The following is a 16,187-nucleotide window of genomic DNA, read 5'->3' as shown; positions in this document are numbered from 1 at the left end:
TTTAAGCCACCGCTTGCTGTCAGTGAATAGACAGCCATTTTGCCACTTAAACCTGAGGTGGATTACAAGTGCGCCCGGTGAACTGTTTGGCGCGAAAAAGAGGACTTTGGCGCGAAAAGAACCAGGCGGAGTCATCACCCAGCCGGCGAGGAGGAAGAACGCCGCCCTGTCTGGAGAAAAAGGTGCCGCCTACCTGAGTCCCGGAGCTACGAGAGGCCGCGCCCACCTGCTGACGCTGTACGCAGGACGTCCGACGCCCGTAGCCGCGCATCTCGCGAGACTTGGAGCGAGCACCACCGGAGTGAGTACCAACTTAAAACTGTTGCCGGCTCTGCTATTTACCTTACCGGAATGATCTCGACCCCTGCCAGGGCACCGGAGGGAGCCCCGTTAGCGACAAAAGACTTTTCTGTGAAGAAAAAAAAAAAAAAAAAAAAAAAAGTTATTATCATTGCCGCTCCGGTCCGCTCTGCTACATTTAAAGGGCCATACCCACCTAGCAACGCCATGTCCACACCTGAGGAAGTCGGACAGGTGGCCCCAGTCGTGCCTTCTGGAGTATCCCCAGCCGACCCTAGGGCCCCTGCCGCCGCGGCACCGCCAAGCATGATGCCGCTAACTATGCCGTACTATTTTGGGGCCCCCTGGTTCCCACGTTATTCAGGGGAAGCCCATAAGTTAAAGGACTTTAGGGAACAGATACTGGCCTTGTTCCGGCTTTATCCCATAAATGCCGAACAGCAAATGGAGATCCTCCTAGCTCAGTTGGAAGGGGCCGCCCGCAGGGAAGTCATGTCGTGGCCCCGCTCTGAGAAAAGTAGCCTGGAACAGATCTTTGATCGCTTGGGCACCACGTTTGAGGCCAGAACGGTGTCAGAAGTTAAAATGCGTTTCTTCAGCAGAAAGCAGCAACCTGGGGAGTCGCTCCGTGATTTTGCCCTGTCCTTACAAGAGACACTGAGAGCTGTAGTCCAAGTGGATCCTAAAGAAGCTGAGGACCAGGACCGGACTCTTAGAGAGCAATTCATTGCAGGCGTAAGTAATGAGCATTTAAAGGGCCAGCTACGCATGTTGTCAGCTCAACACCCCCACTGTGCCTTTCTGGACTTTAAAGAATTGGCCATCAGTATATTGGGCCAGAACCCGGCTCCAGGGCCGGCAGCCTCCTATGAACCCCAGGCTTGTCAGCCAAAGACTGTTAATGTGGGGTCTGCAGGGGTCAGTCAGGCCACCCAAGCTCCAGTCACGGATGTAGTGGCAGCCCTCATGGAGCAAGTGAACCATCTTACTCTAAGTCTAGAAAAGGTGTGCAAGAAGATAGAGGAATGGGAGAGACCATTATTAGTAGAAGATGAAAGTCCTCTTCCTCCAAGGCTCCCACCTGCATATGGAGACGTATATCCAAAAGAGCCTGATGGGCGACCAAGGTACTGGCCCAGAAGCAGAAAACAGCCTGTCTGTCACCACTGCAAGAAATATGGACATACTGAATCAATGTGTTGGCAGTTAAACGGGCAACCCCTGAGGCAGAGGACCGCCCCTCGGGAGGTAGAACAGTAGGTCCAAAGGATCCAAGCTGGATGCCTAAGTATGTAGGATCCCGTCCAAAAATTAATATATGCATCAACGGAGTACCCTTTGAAGCCCTCTTGGATACTGGGTCACAGGTCACCACCATTCAACGGCCTGTCTTTGACAAGTTCTGGGACCCAAGTCTTCTCACCCAGCCACCAGAGTCCTGGCTAGACATCATCGCCAGCAACGGTAAGCCAGTGGAAGTGCATGGGTATTGGGAACCTACCCTTCAAGTGGGAGAAGCCACCCTGCCACAGCAAGGCGTGATTGTGGTACAAGCAGGAGATAAAGGAGGACACCCTGTGATCTTAGGGACTAACGTTCTGAAAAATTGTTACTCTGAAGTGCTTGACGCCTTAAATCAAACTATATCTTCAGCCTCACCTGCTTCCAGAAGAGTTATCCAAAAGACTATTAGTGTGCTAAGTGCTCAACAAAAGTTTGCCAACAAGAAAGGAGAAATTTGCACTGTCCGGATCCGGGATAACAGACCGGTAATTCTGCCTCCAAACTCCCAGATCATCCTGTGGTGCCGTGCGGTGTTAGGGATCCAGGGCCAGGACTATCAAGCCCTAGTGGAACCTATTCCCTTTGAAAATCATCCCTTCGTACGGACAGCCAAGAGCATGGTGACTGTGTCTCAAGGTAAAGTGCCTGTCCGCTTAATTAACTTTGGTGATCATCCCGTTACTCTCCTTAAACACTGCCCAGTTGCTCAGCTTTTTCAAGTGTCTTTCCAGGATGTGATCCGTCTGCCTGCCACGGAGGCGTTCCAGACCACACAGAGCAGCAGCACCCCTACAACATCCTGGTGGGAAGAATTACATGTGGGGAACAAATCCACCCCAAAAGAGCAAATAGAGGGAGTCCTGAAGCTGGTGAAGGAGCACCACCAGGCTTTCAGCAAGCACTCCACAGACTACGGAGAGGTCAGTGTAATCAAACACACCATACCCACTGGCTCTCATCCTCCTATTAAGGAGAGGCACAGACCCATAGCACCTACTACCTATCAGTCTGTGAAAGAAATGATAAAAGAGATGAAAGACTCTAATATAATTCGGGACAGCCATAGTCCCTGGGCTGCGCCCCTAGTTCTTGTCCGAAAAAAAGATGGCAGCATAAGGTTCTGCGTGGATTACAGGAAAATTAATCAAATCACCCACAAAGATGCATATCCATTGCCACGCATTGAGGAGTCCTTGACTGCTCTGGGGTCATCAGCCTATTTCTCTACTTTGGACTTAACCAGTGGGTACTGGCAAGTACCCATGGCCCCAGAAGATCGAGAAAAGACTGCTTTCACTACACCTATGGGCCTGTTTGAATTCAATTATATGCCGTTTGGACTGTGTAACGCTCCAGGAACGTTCCAGAGGCTGATGGAACGTTGTTTAGGCCATAGGAATTTTGAGACTGTACTCTTGTATCTGGATGACGTCATTGTATACTCCAAAACGTATGAGGACCATCTAAAGCACCTGGGTGAGGTGTTTCAAGTTCTTGCTAAATATGGCCTTAAGATCAAGCCAACCAAGTGCCACCTACTGAAACCAGCAGTCAAATACCTTGGGCACGTTGTCAGTGCCGACGGAATACAGCCTGATCCTGATAAACTTGCTGCTGTCCGCAACTGGCCCACTCCAACGACCGTGAAAGCGGTGAGAAGCTTTCTCAGTTTTGCAGGGTACTAGAGGCGTTTCATCCCGCACTTCGCACAAATTGCGGATCCCATCCAGGAACTGTTGAGGGGGCATCCAAAAAAGAGCCCGAAAACCCCTATTCCTGTTGAATGGAACCAAGAACGAGAAATTGCCTTTCAAATCCTAAAGAAGAAGTTGACTGAACCCCCTGTTCTGGGTTACCCAGATTATCAGAAGCCGTTCCTCCTCTACACGGATGCCAGTAAAAGAGGCCTGGGGGCCGTGTTGGCTCAAGTGCAAGACAACAAAGAAAGGGTAATTGCCTACGCCAGCAGATCCCTGAAGGGAGCCGAAAAGAATGATCAGAATTACAGTTCTTTCAAGCTGGAGTTTCTTGCCTTAGTGTGGGCTGTGACTGAAAAGTTCAAAGACTATCTCGCTGCCACACCGTTTGTTGCCTTCACGGACAATAATCCCCTGGCGCATCTGAACACGGCCAGGTTAGGGGCACTGGAGCAAAGATGGGCCTCCCGCCTTGCCAACTATGACTTTACTGTGAAGTACCGGGCAGGCCGCTCCAATGATAATGCTGATGCCCTGTCGCGGCTTCCCACTACAGAGGCCCCAGATGATCTAAAAGATGCCTGGGAAGAAGTGGAGATGCCTGCGTTCTACAATAAGTTCGCCCAGCAGGATAATATCCGTACTGAAAATCTCCCTGCTGCTGATCTTCCCTCCTCAGATGATCCTGAGTCCGGAGGCGATCAAGAAAGATGGATTAAGCTCCAGTCCGAAAGTAGAGTCCTCGGTGAACTGCTTGACTTCCTTACCAGTGGGAAAATCCCTGAGAGAATCCGCAGGAAGAGTGCAGACCCAGAACTAGTAAGACTGTGGAGACATCGCCACCAACTATTCCTTCAAAGAGGCCTGTTGCTCAGAAGGAGTCTGGATCCAGTGTCCTGTGATAGAGTCTACCAGATTCTCCTGCCACGTCGGGATGCCAGCCTGGTACTGGACATGTACCACAACCAGTCCGGACACTTCGGGGTGCAAAAGACTGAGGCCACTATACGGAGAAGATTCTATTGGATTGGGATGAGAGAGGATATCGAGAAATGGTGCCGAGAATGCACTGCCTGTGCTGTGGGGCGGACGGAACGCCATGACCAGAGGGCGCCTCTCCATCCTATTGTAAGTACAGCTCCTTTAGAACTTGTCGCGATTGATCATGTGAAGTTGGAGCCGAGTCGCTCTGGGTATACATATGCCATGACTATAATTGACCACTTCACCAAGTTTGTCGTAGCAGTGCCTGTGAAAGACCTGACAGCCAAGACTACAGCGGAGGCGTTCTGGAAACATTTCCTTCTGCCCTACGGCTGTCCAGAAAGGATCCTCACCGATCAAGGGTCTGCGTTTGAGTCACAGCTGTTCCATGAGATGTGCCTGCTGCACAACTGCCAGAAAGTCCGGACCACCGCCTATCATCCGCAAGGTAACTGACTCTGTGAAAAGATGAATAAGACTCTCATTGAAATGCTGAGAGCAGTACCCCCTGATACGAGGGGTGATTGGCCTACTCTGTGGCCACAACTGATGTACACTTATAACAACACCATCCATTGTTCCACCGGTTCCACCCCGTTCTACCTGATGTTTGGGCGACAAGGGAGATTACCTGCGGATCACTCCCTGGGGGTACAAGTGCCGGATGTGATCAACCCACTGCCCAGGACTGATTGGGTAGTGGAGCACCAGAGGCGTCTTCTTAATGCCAAGGAGATTGTGCAAGAACGCATGGAGAAAGTCCGGGAACGCCAGCAAAAAGACTACGACCAGACTGCCCATGCGGGACCCCTGGCTCTTGGAGACAAGGTTTGGTTGAAAAACAACCACCGGACCAGCAAGTTGGACAGCAAATGGGAAAGGATTCTCTACCTGGTTACTGCCATACCTAATGCTGCAGCCCACATATACCAGGTCTCCAGAGAAGGAAAAGGTCCCCAAGTTGTTCACCGGAACCGCCTCAAGCCCTGTATTGAAGGAGAACCAGCGGCGGAGGAGATGGAGCCTGAGCCTGCTGAGGAGGAATTGCCGGCTCCACCTATGGACCCTATGCAGGCTGTGGAGAACTTGATCCATGATAAAGAGCCGCTCCACTGGGCCCTCACGCCTTGGCTGAATTTGTTGGTTCCTGCTCCTGTTCCTGTTGGTCTCCCGTCTCACGAGACTTCACCTCCAAGAGCTCCTGAAGAAGTTCCAGAGGCAGTGAGCTCCCTTGACCTTCCTAAGTCCAGGCAGGAAGAATCTCCGCCACTAAGGAGGTCTACCCGTTCTACCAGGGGACACCCACCTGTGAGGTTTGAGGACTACATCATGAGCCCAGGTAGCCCCTCACGGGAAACCCCTGTTTAACTCTGTTGCAAGCCTGGGTACGGACTCATATTTGTTCCTTGAGCCTCCAAGAACTTTACATCGTTTTATATTGTTCTACTGTTATATTATGGACAATTTGCATTTATGGACTATCCTGGTTTATTGATACGCTGCACCAGGTCAGCGCCCCTGTTCCCTTCCATTATCCTGAGAGAAGAGAACGACGCCCCTTTTCACCATTCCTTCAGTTTAATGTTTGTATTGTTGCTGTGATGTTTGCCATGTATGCCGGTTCTCATTTTGTCTTTCAGGCTGCAGTATCCAGCCGGGCAGGGACCCTCCATGTTGCGCCGAGGACGGGCAACGTTATAGCGTGGTGGTATGTAGTGTCCCACTAGGTTAAGGTGGGCACTGCACAAAAGGGGTTAATGTGTCTTTATTACATTTAATGTTATGTGTATGCATTTCCCTGTGTTTAACTGGTGTCATGCCTAGTTAGGGTGCAGTTTAGCCTCCCAGACATTAGAGGGAGCCAGAGAGCCCTAGATTTATATAGGAAGGCCCAGGCAGGGGAGTGGTAGTTCATTCCAGGGGACTAGAGGAGTTACTTCGTCCACCTGAAGCTCCTGAGGCTAGGATTAGCTCAGTAGAGACACCCCAGTTGCAGGACAGCACCTCCTGGGAGAAACCTGCAGCTTCCCTACCAGGCAAGGATAATACAAGTTCAGATAAGTAACTTGATGGGCAGAAGTACTATACAGTAAAGAGCAAGGGTCAATACTGGAGGAAGGATTTATATACCAAGGATTAAAGCCAGCAATTAGGCATCCGGGCCTTGGGATCCAGCCAGCTAGAATAGCTGAAGGTGATAGAGCAGCATTGCACTGCAAAGCATTAACTGTTTGCCCTCCAAGTATCTTGCATGATTTATACCTGCCGTTATTGAAAGAAAACCTGCTTGTGGAGTATTGTTCAAGGGACTGCATCATCTTTATCAACTGTAACTGTCTGTACAAAGTTGGACTGTTTTTCCACCAAGTAAAGCAACGTTTAGTTCACCAACTGTGTACTCATTTACTACTCCTATAAATCGGTGTGCCACCGTTACAGGCACTGGCGTCACGAATCCAACAGGGACCTTGCCCCAGGCACTAAAAATACCTGTAACATCCAGGGCACCTCATCCACCATCAGGCCTGGTCCCTATATACAGAGTGTGCCCCAGAGGAACTGTGTCTACCTCTCATTCACTGCTGCATGCCTGCCCAGGGTTTTCCAATATAGTGAGCAACCCTCGATTGCCTATAACCGTGACCTCGCTTCGCTATACCCTGCAGGTCTGGCGTGCTGCAGAATAATCCGGAAAAATGGACACTCTGACCCCATTCAGGACCATCTCATCATTGTCCCTTGACTGGCGTAGGATAGTGTCCCGATCTTTAAAATGTAAAATCTTCGCCAGTATGGGGCGAGGAGGCCTGCCTGGCGGGAGCGGCCGCGAAGGGAAAGTTACCGATACCCGTGAGACAGATGTGACCCGAAGGGCCAGCGGTAAGGGTGACCGCCACTTCGGTGGAAGAGGGGGAGACAACCCCGCTAAGTGTGATGGTAGGAGACGGTAGGACTTGCCGTCAGGTCCGGAGCTAGCCAACCTCAATGTATCCGGGGATAATTTTGGTACTGCACAACATCGGGACCCAAGCCTATCCCGAGCCTGGGAAAATGTATTATTAATAGATAGGGAACCACAACAACCGGGGGCAGAGTCGGTGTTTCCCTGTTTTGTGGTTCGTCAAGAAATGTATCGAGTAAACGGGCTGCGAGGTGAATCCGTTGAACAGTTGGCGGTGCCCCAGGCTTATCGCAAACTCGTGTTACAGTTAGCCCACCAGCATGTTCTCGGGGGTCATCTGGGAATGCAAAATACGCAGGACCGGATTCTACTGCGGTTTTACTGGACCAGTGTGTTCAGAGAGGTAGAATCATTTTGTAAGTCTTGCCCAACCTGCCAGATAACGAGCCCCCAGACACATTTCCGTAGTCCCCTGGTACTTCTCCCAATTATTAAGGTCCTGTTCGAGTGAATCGCTATGGATCTCGTAGGCCCGGTACCAAAGTCTGCTATAGGACACCAACACATGTTGGTTGTTCTCGACTACGCCACTTGGTACCCGGAGGCAGTTCCACTGCATCATACATCAGCCAAACTCATAGCTAAGGAGTTAATGGAAATGTTTTCTCGAGTGGGTCTGCTTAAGGAGGTTCTGACTGACCAAGGGACCCCATTTATGTCCAAGGTCATGAGGGAACTCTGTAAGTTGCTCCACATAAAACAGCTACGGATGTCCGTGTATCATCTGCAAACGGATGGCCTGGTTTAATCAAACATTAAAAAATATGCTAAAATGAGTGGTCTCTAAGGATGGGAGGGACTGGGACCTTCTTCTGCCCTATATCATGTTCGCAGTGCAAGAGGTGCCCCAGGCTTCTACCGGGTTTTCGGCTTCGAACTGCTATACGGCAGACACCCTCGTGGTCTGTTAGACGTGGCCAAAGAGGCATGGGAACAACAACCCACACTGCACAGAAATGTTGTTGAGTACATCACCCAGATGCAAGGACGGATGGAAACAGTTTTACCTTTGGTTAGGGAGCATATGGAGGCAGCGTAGCGAGCCCAGAGTAGGATCTATAATCAACAGGCTCGGGACCGGACTTTTAACCCAGGTGATCGGGTATTGGTTTTGGTACCAACCGTAGACAGTAAGTTCCTAGCTAGGTGGCAGGGGCCCTATGAGGTGCTTGAAAAAATTGGAGATGTAGATTACAAGGTACACCAGCCAGGGAGGAGAAAGCCAGAGCAGGTGTACCATGTGAATCTGCTCAAACCCTGGAAAGATAGGGAAGCCTATACTGAAGACAGCCCATGACCAGGGTTCCTAGGGGAAGTGGTTTTGGCCCCTCGGTCTGAAGAAAAGGAAGCGGCTGCCACAGTGAAAATTGCTGACAACCTCTCCTCTAAACAGGCTCAGGAAGCCACGGAGTTCATTAGTCAGAACACGGATGTGTTCTCGGACCTCCCTGGACGCACTCCCATAGTCCGACATGACATTATCACTGAGCATCAGGCAAAAGTCCGGCTAAAACCATACCGGGTACCCGAGGGTCGGCGATAGTGTTGATCCCGAATATTCAAATTTTGAATTTTTATCGCGAATATAGGTACTTTGAAACATCGTGAATATTTCGAATATGGTGATATATATTCGTAATTTCGAATATTCAAATTTTTTTTTAATCAGTACACATGATCCCTCCCTGCTTCTAGCTTGTGGGCCAATGAGAAGGCTGCAGTATATTTGACTTTAGGAGTAGTGTTGTTTGCGAATTTTCGTAATGCAAATTTTTATTGCGATTTGTTCAACTATTAGACAAAGAAGATTATAGCACTATATTAGCTAAATTGCTCTTTATTCGTTTATTTTTCGAATATTTGCTATATTGCTATAACTTCGTTTTTTCGAATATTCGAAATATTCTAAAACAAGAATATATAGCAATATAGCGAATATTCGAATAAAAAAAGAATATAGAGCAATTTAGCTAATATAGTGCTATAATCTTCTTTGTCTAATAGTTGTAAGTTGAAAAAATCGCAATAAAAATTTGCATGACGAAAATTTGCATATTACACGATCATTACCTTGCCGATTTTTCGAGTAAAAAAAACATTGAATATTCTAATTTGCGAATATTCGACGAATATTCTACAAAATATTCGTGAAATATCGCAAATTCGAATATGACCCCTGCCGCTCATCACTAGTCGGCGACAAGCCATCGAGGGGGAAGTGCAGCTAATGCTCCAGCTAGGTGTCATCGAGAAGTCAAAAAGTGAATGGGCCAGTCCGATAGTCTTAATACCCAAGCCGGACGGGACATTGCGGTTCTGTAACGACTTCTGCAAACTGAATGAGGTGTCCAAGTTTGACGCATATCCCATGCCCCTAGTGGATGAGCTTATTGAGAAGTTGGGCCAGTATTTTTCTATTTTGGACATCACCAAAGGGTACTGGCAGGTACCCTTGACAGAGGCTACCAAGGAAAAAACGGCTTTCATCACGCCAGAGGGGCTGTATCAGTACAAGGTATTACCCTTTGGTCTACATGGCGCTCCCGCCACGTTTCAAAGGCTAATGGACATTGTACTCCGTCCACATCGTCAGTACGCTTCGGTGTACCTGGATGATATCGTTATCCACAGCACCGACTGGGAAAATCACCAACCTAAAGTACAAGCTGTAGTGGAATCCCTTAGGAAGGCTGGCTTAACCGCTAACCCAAAAAATGCACGATAGAGTTAAAAGAGACCAAGTACCTAGGGTATGTAATTGGACGCGGAACTATCAAACCTCAGGTGAACAAAATCGAGGCAATTAGGAATTGGTCCCGACCTGTCACTACTCGGCAAGTAAAGTTGTTCCTGAGTATGGTGGAGTACTATGTGAGGTTTGTCCCCAATTTTACTACAGTCGCCGCACCATTGACAGGCTTTTTGAAGGGACGCAAGTCAGTGACGGTTCAGTGAATGAGCAGGCTGAAAAGGCTTTCTCCGCTTTGAAGTCTGCCCTGTGTGGGTCTCCGGTATTGGTGACGCCTGACTTCAAGTGGGAGTTTGTGGTATAGACCGATGCCTCTGAAGTAGGCCTTGGAGCTGTAATCTCTCAGGAGATCAATGGGGAGGAACATCCTGTTGTTTTCCTGAGCTGGAAGCTTACCCCAGCCGAGACTAGGTACAGTATAGTGGAGAGAGAGTGCCTGGCAATCAAGTGGGCACTCAAGTCTCTCCTCTATTATCTGTTAGGGAGAAAGTTCCGTCTGGTGACCGACCACTCCCCTCTCAAGTGGATGAGCTAAAGAGAGGAATGCTCGGGTCACCAGATGGTTCTTATCTTTACAAAACTTCAAGTTTTCCATGGAATATAGGGCAGGCAGGTTACAGGGAAAAGCTGATGCGCTGTCCTGGGTACACTGTCTGGCGGGTGTTCACCCCCTCAGGGTTGAACAAAGACAGGAGGTATGTAGGAAGGCGCAAGGGGCCGTCATTGATGGAAGGTATGTGTCACCGAGATTCCTGGCCTGGTGAGGTAAGAGCCGGTAGTTTTAAGTGTCAGGGGCAGCGAGTGCTGACTGACACTGTTTTTTGTTAGTATGGCTCTTACTGGGAGAAGCCAAAGTGCTGGGTGGGTGGCTTCTCCCCACTCTCCAGGCCGGGTCTTTTTGGTCTATATAAAAACCCAGCCAGCAATCGCAACTGGGTGTGGTTTTTCCTCCATCTGACAGAGAAGCTGGGGAATCTCTTTGTTTTGGGACCTGTGAAGTTGTGCCGTGCTAAAGGGCTGAGAGCCGCATGTCGGGAAACAGGCCCCTAAAGCCTGCTGTGGACTGCGGGTGGAAAACTGCTAACCAGGTGACGATTTTGTTCTATGGACATTGCATGGTGTGAACAAACACTTTGAATGTGATCGGTCATTTTGTTTTTCCTTATGTGTAAATAAACACCGAACTGTGTAGGTTAAGGACTTTGTGATTGCCTCTATACTGCTTCCGCTAGCCTATCTACCAGAGCAAAACCCCACTATATATATATATATATATATATATATATATATATATATATATACACATACAGTCATACCGTATTTTTCACCCTATAAGAGTTTTAGCTTGTGGGCGAATATTTAGAAGATAATATAATTTTACGTATTCGCCCAGTGGGCATCGGCATCCGAGCGTTTATTGCGCATACGCCGGCCCCAACATCCCGATCTAGCCGGCGGAAGTAGCCGCCGGCTAGATCGGGATGTTGGGGCCGGCGCATGGATGCCGATGCCCATAATGGGTAATGCTGTGCGCAGGCGCTGGGATTCGGATGCACGGCGCAGGCGCGGCATTTCACACTGAAGGGAGGAGGTTATCAGAAGAACCTAGGCGGGCCAAACTGGTGAAAGGGGAGGGGTTTCAGATCAATAGCGACGAGGGGTCTGGGCACCGGCCGCTTGAACGCCGCCCCTGGGTACCTTCAGACCTAATTTGTATATTGGATAAAAGTGTTTTTTAAGAAAATAAGCGACGGCCATCTAAACAGTAAGTAGCATTCACATATGGGGACTATAATGCTGATAATGGTGTTAGTGTTTTATAACGGTCAGTATAGGTGAGGTGAAAGACTCCCTTTTAATGTGTTTTTCAAGCTTCTTCGGGGTGTGTGATATTCAATTTTTCAGGGTAGAAATGTACGTAAATGACTGATTTTATTGTTTTAGGGTACCTGCACACATTGCACATTATGTGCCGTTTTTCCCTGAGGATTCTCTTGCAGAAAAAACACAGCACAATACATTATTAGCAACGTGAACGACAAATCACATGTACACTTTTTTATGCATGGAAATTGACCTGTCATGAGGAATTTAAAATGTTTAAAATCCGCAGCATGTCGATTGTTTGTGCGACTCTGTCCTTAGGGCTCATGTTCACGACCATCGTTGTTTTGGGGTCCGCAAATTGTAGATCCACAATACATACTGCCCGTGTGCGTTCCACATTTTGCTGGGCTATAATAGAACAGTCTTATCGTTGTCCCAGGGGTGTAGCTAAAGGCTGATGGGCTCTGGTGCAAGAGTTCAGCTTGGGCCCCCTTCACTTAGTGTTCTGTGGCCAGGGCAGGGAAGCACATAGCCTTAATGCTGTCTGAGGTATTCACCCTCGCCCCACCATGCCAAATTCTTGACCTAACCCCTTCCCTCCAGCCAGAGGTGTAACTTGACCAGCATGCACTTTCTATAATACTGGTGTCTTCTTATGTGGCACAAGGGTCTTTGGGCCCCCTCAGGCTCCTGGGACCGGTAGCGACTGCTACCTCTGCACCCCTTATAGCTACGCCCCTGCGTTGTCCGTAAGACAAACTATAATAGGACATTTTTTTGCTTAATGGACATGAGGACACAGAACACACACTGAGTAGTTTCCATTTTTTTGTGGCCATATTGAAGTGAATGGTTCCATATACGGACCACAAAAAGAACAGATCATACACATACTAAAAATATGTTTGTGTACATGAGCCCATATCTGTATTGCTCTCCCCACAGACTTCAATGGGGTTGGCAATAAAAACATAAAAACTGAACAAAAACCACAATTAAGGGCTCATGCACACAAACGTATTTTCTTTTTGTGTCCGCTCCGTTTTTTTTGCTGATGGTATGCAGAACCATTCATTTCAATAGGTCCTCAAAAAACACGGAAGTTACTCCATTTGCATTCCGTTTCCGTATTTCCGTTCCACAAAAAAATAGAACATATCCTATTATAGTCCCTATTACGGAAAAGGATAAGACTGTTCTATTAAGGGCCAGCTTTTCTTTTCTGCTAAATACGACTGCAAAATACATACTATCGTGTGCATGAGCCCAAATAGTGAGGATTTATGTGCAGTTTTTATTGCGTTTTTTACGCAGATTTTCTGCTTACAAAGCCAGGTTGAGTTTAGCTTTTTATTTTGATACAGTAATTTATGTGAAGAAATGTGTGGCGAAACCAACCTCGCCACTGGGTTTTGGAGAGGCCTGTTTATCAGCCTCTTGCCTCAGGATTATGGCCCATACTAACTTTAAAGGAGCAGACAGACTGGCCGCACAGCTTAAATCTGTGTTTGCAATTGTATTTTGTTATGTGAGGGTACCCAGATAGCTAATTGTATTGTATTTGTGTATTCTGAGTGCCATTCACCTAATGATATGCACTCAGACTTGAGCTATCTGGGAATATGTTAAATGTCTGTGTTTGCTGTGGGGGTGTGACATTGTGTGTTTGGGTGGTGATTTCTGTCCGGTTGTCCCCACATGTGTATTGGCGATTTCCCTTTGTCTTGAGAGATAATTGGATTACTCCTCGGGTGTCTCCAGGGCAGAGAGGAGGAAACCATGATGCATTGTGGGGATGTGTTGTGTCTGTGTATCCTGAGTTGCTGCATATCTGTCCTGTGTCGCAGTCTTCCTTCTGGTCCACTAGGGGCGTGTCCACCAGATGGGGACCTGCATAAATATGAGCGGGTAGCCCTCAATAAAGGTGTTCCTGTTTTAAACCTTCATGAAGTCTTGGCTCATGTTTGGGGGATGGAATAACTACACTCTTGCGGATTGCTATATCACAATACTCCCCTGAGTATAAGCTCTTGTAAGAGCTTTCTCCTGGTTCCTGTCTCTGGATTTAGGAGAGGTTCACCCACTAGAGCCTGGAGCCTTGTCGTAGGTCCAGGGTGGGTAGGAGACGGCGAGACCTCCACCAAGCTTCGGCGGTTCGTGGGGTCTGCAGTGCTGACGGTGTCAAGGGGAGTGCTTGGAGTCCTCTGGAAGCACTAGGAGCATCTATCGACGGAGGTACCCGGTCGGGGTGCGAGGCGTTCCGTTACAAGTCCCTGTTACGGAAAAGGATAGGACTGTTCTATTAAGGGCCAGCTGTTCTTTTTTGCTAAATACGAAATGCACAAGGACATCATCTGTATTTTTTGAGGATCCGTTTTTTGCAGACTGCAAAATACATACTATCGTGTGCATGAGCCCAAATAGTGAGGATTTATGTGCAGTTTTTATTGCGTTTTTTACGCAGATTTTCTGCTTACAAAGCCAGGTTGAGTTTAGCTTTTTATTTTGATACAGTAATTTATGTGAATAAATGAAGTGACACGTGATAGAGGCAAGATGAATTAAAGAGGACCTTTCACCTATTATGACACTGTGAACTAAGTATACAGACATGGAGAGCGGCGCCCGGGGATCTCACTGCACTTACTATTATCCCTGGGCGCCGCTCCGTTCTCCCCCTATGTCCTCCGGTATCTTCGGTCACTAAGTTATAGTAGGCGGAGTCTGCCCTTGTTCTGCTCTAGCGCTGGCCAATCGCAGCGCAGAGCTCACAGCCTGGGAGGTTATTTTCTCCCAGGCTGTGAGCTCTGCAATGCGATTGGCCAGCGCTAGAGCAGAACAAGGGCAGACTCCGCCTACTATAACTTAGTGAGCGGAGATACCGGAGGGCATAGGGGGAGAACGGAGCGGCGCCCAGGGATAATAGTAAGTGCAGTGAGATCCCCGGTTATAAGGGAAAATAATAGCATTCTGTCACGGAAGGTGTACAGGGAACAAGACAATGCAAAAGAATCTATGACTCACTGGATCCAAAACTAAGGAACAAAAGGGAGACCCCTGCATGAGACCTGGCACTCTCCCTGACTGCTCAGCCTATGCGAACACCCCAAAGGTGGATGATCGCATATCCCCGTACCTCGACTATATAATACCTGAACACCCTACAATAGTGAGGGGACACGACCACCGGCTCCCTACACTAGACACGTAGGGAGTCAGGGTCATCTGGGATCCAGCAAACAGAAAATCACAAATGAATGTACAGCACTTATCTAGTAGAAGACTGGGAAATAGGAACAGCATGCACACACACACTCCAGGAAGTTGTATAAGCCGCACACTAATGCATTATGGGGAGGAATATAAAGGGATGCAATCAGTCCAACTACATGACAGCTGAGAGAGACTAACGAGATGAGGAACTGAAAACCAAAACAAAGAAAACTCAAGGAGGAGGTTCTGAAAGGCTTCTGTCAGAGCTTCTCAGCTGTCTGGTTGTGACACATTCTGAATACAGAATGCATAGTAAAATAGCGCTGGAGGGGTTAAAAAAATAAAAAATTTAACTCACCTTAGTCCGCTTGATCGCGCAGCCCGGCATCTCCTTCTGTCTCCTTTGCTGAACAGGACCTAGGTGAGCATTCATTGCAGGAACAGGACCTGTGGTGACGTCACTCCGGTCATCACATGATCCATCACATGATCCATCACCATGGTAAAAGATCATGTGATGGATCATGTTATGACCGGAGTGACGTCACCACAGGTCCTGTTCCTGCAATGAATGATCACCACATGTCCTGTTCAGCAAAGAAGGAGACAGACGAGATGCCGGCAGCGCGAGCAAGTGGATTAAGGCGAGTTAAATTATTTTTTAACCCCTCCAGCGCTATTTTACTATGCATTCTGTATTCAGAATGCTATTATTTTCCCTTATAACCATGTTATAAGGGGAAATAATAATGAATGGGTCTCCATCCCGATCGTCTCCTAGCAACCGTGCGTGAAAATCGCACCGCATCCACACTTGCTTGCGGATGCTTGCGATTTTCACGCAACACCATTCACTTCTATGGAGCCTGCGTTGCGTGAAAAATGCAGAATATAGAGCATGCTGCAATTTTCACGCAACGCACAAGTGATGCGTGAAAATCACCGCTCATGTTAACAGCCCCATAGAAATGAATGGGTCGGTATTCAGTGCGGGTGCAATGTGTTCAACTCACGCATCGCATCCGCACGGAATACTCACCCGTGTGAAAGGGGCATTACTCTGATAGGCTGCAGGCACGCAGCTTGAGCCGTACAGCGTGGGACACAGGCCGGAAGAGGCCGGTATCGCATTGCTGACATGGAGGTAAGTATAATTTTTTTTTTTTTTTTT

Source organism: Bufo bufo, chromosome 8, assembly GCF_905171765.1.
Source record: "Bufo bufo chromosome 8, aBufBuf1.1, whole genome shotgun sequence".
NCBI lineage: Eukaryota > Metazoa > Chordata > Amphibia > Anura > Bufonidae > Bufo > Bufo bufo.
This window is presented reverse-complemented; position numbering follows the sequence as displayed.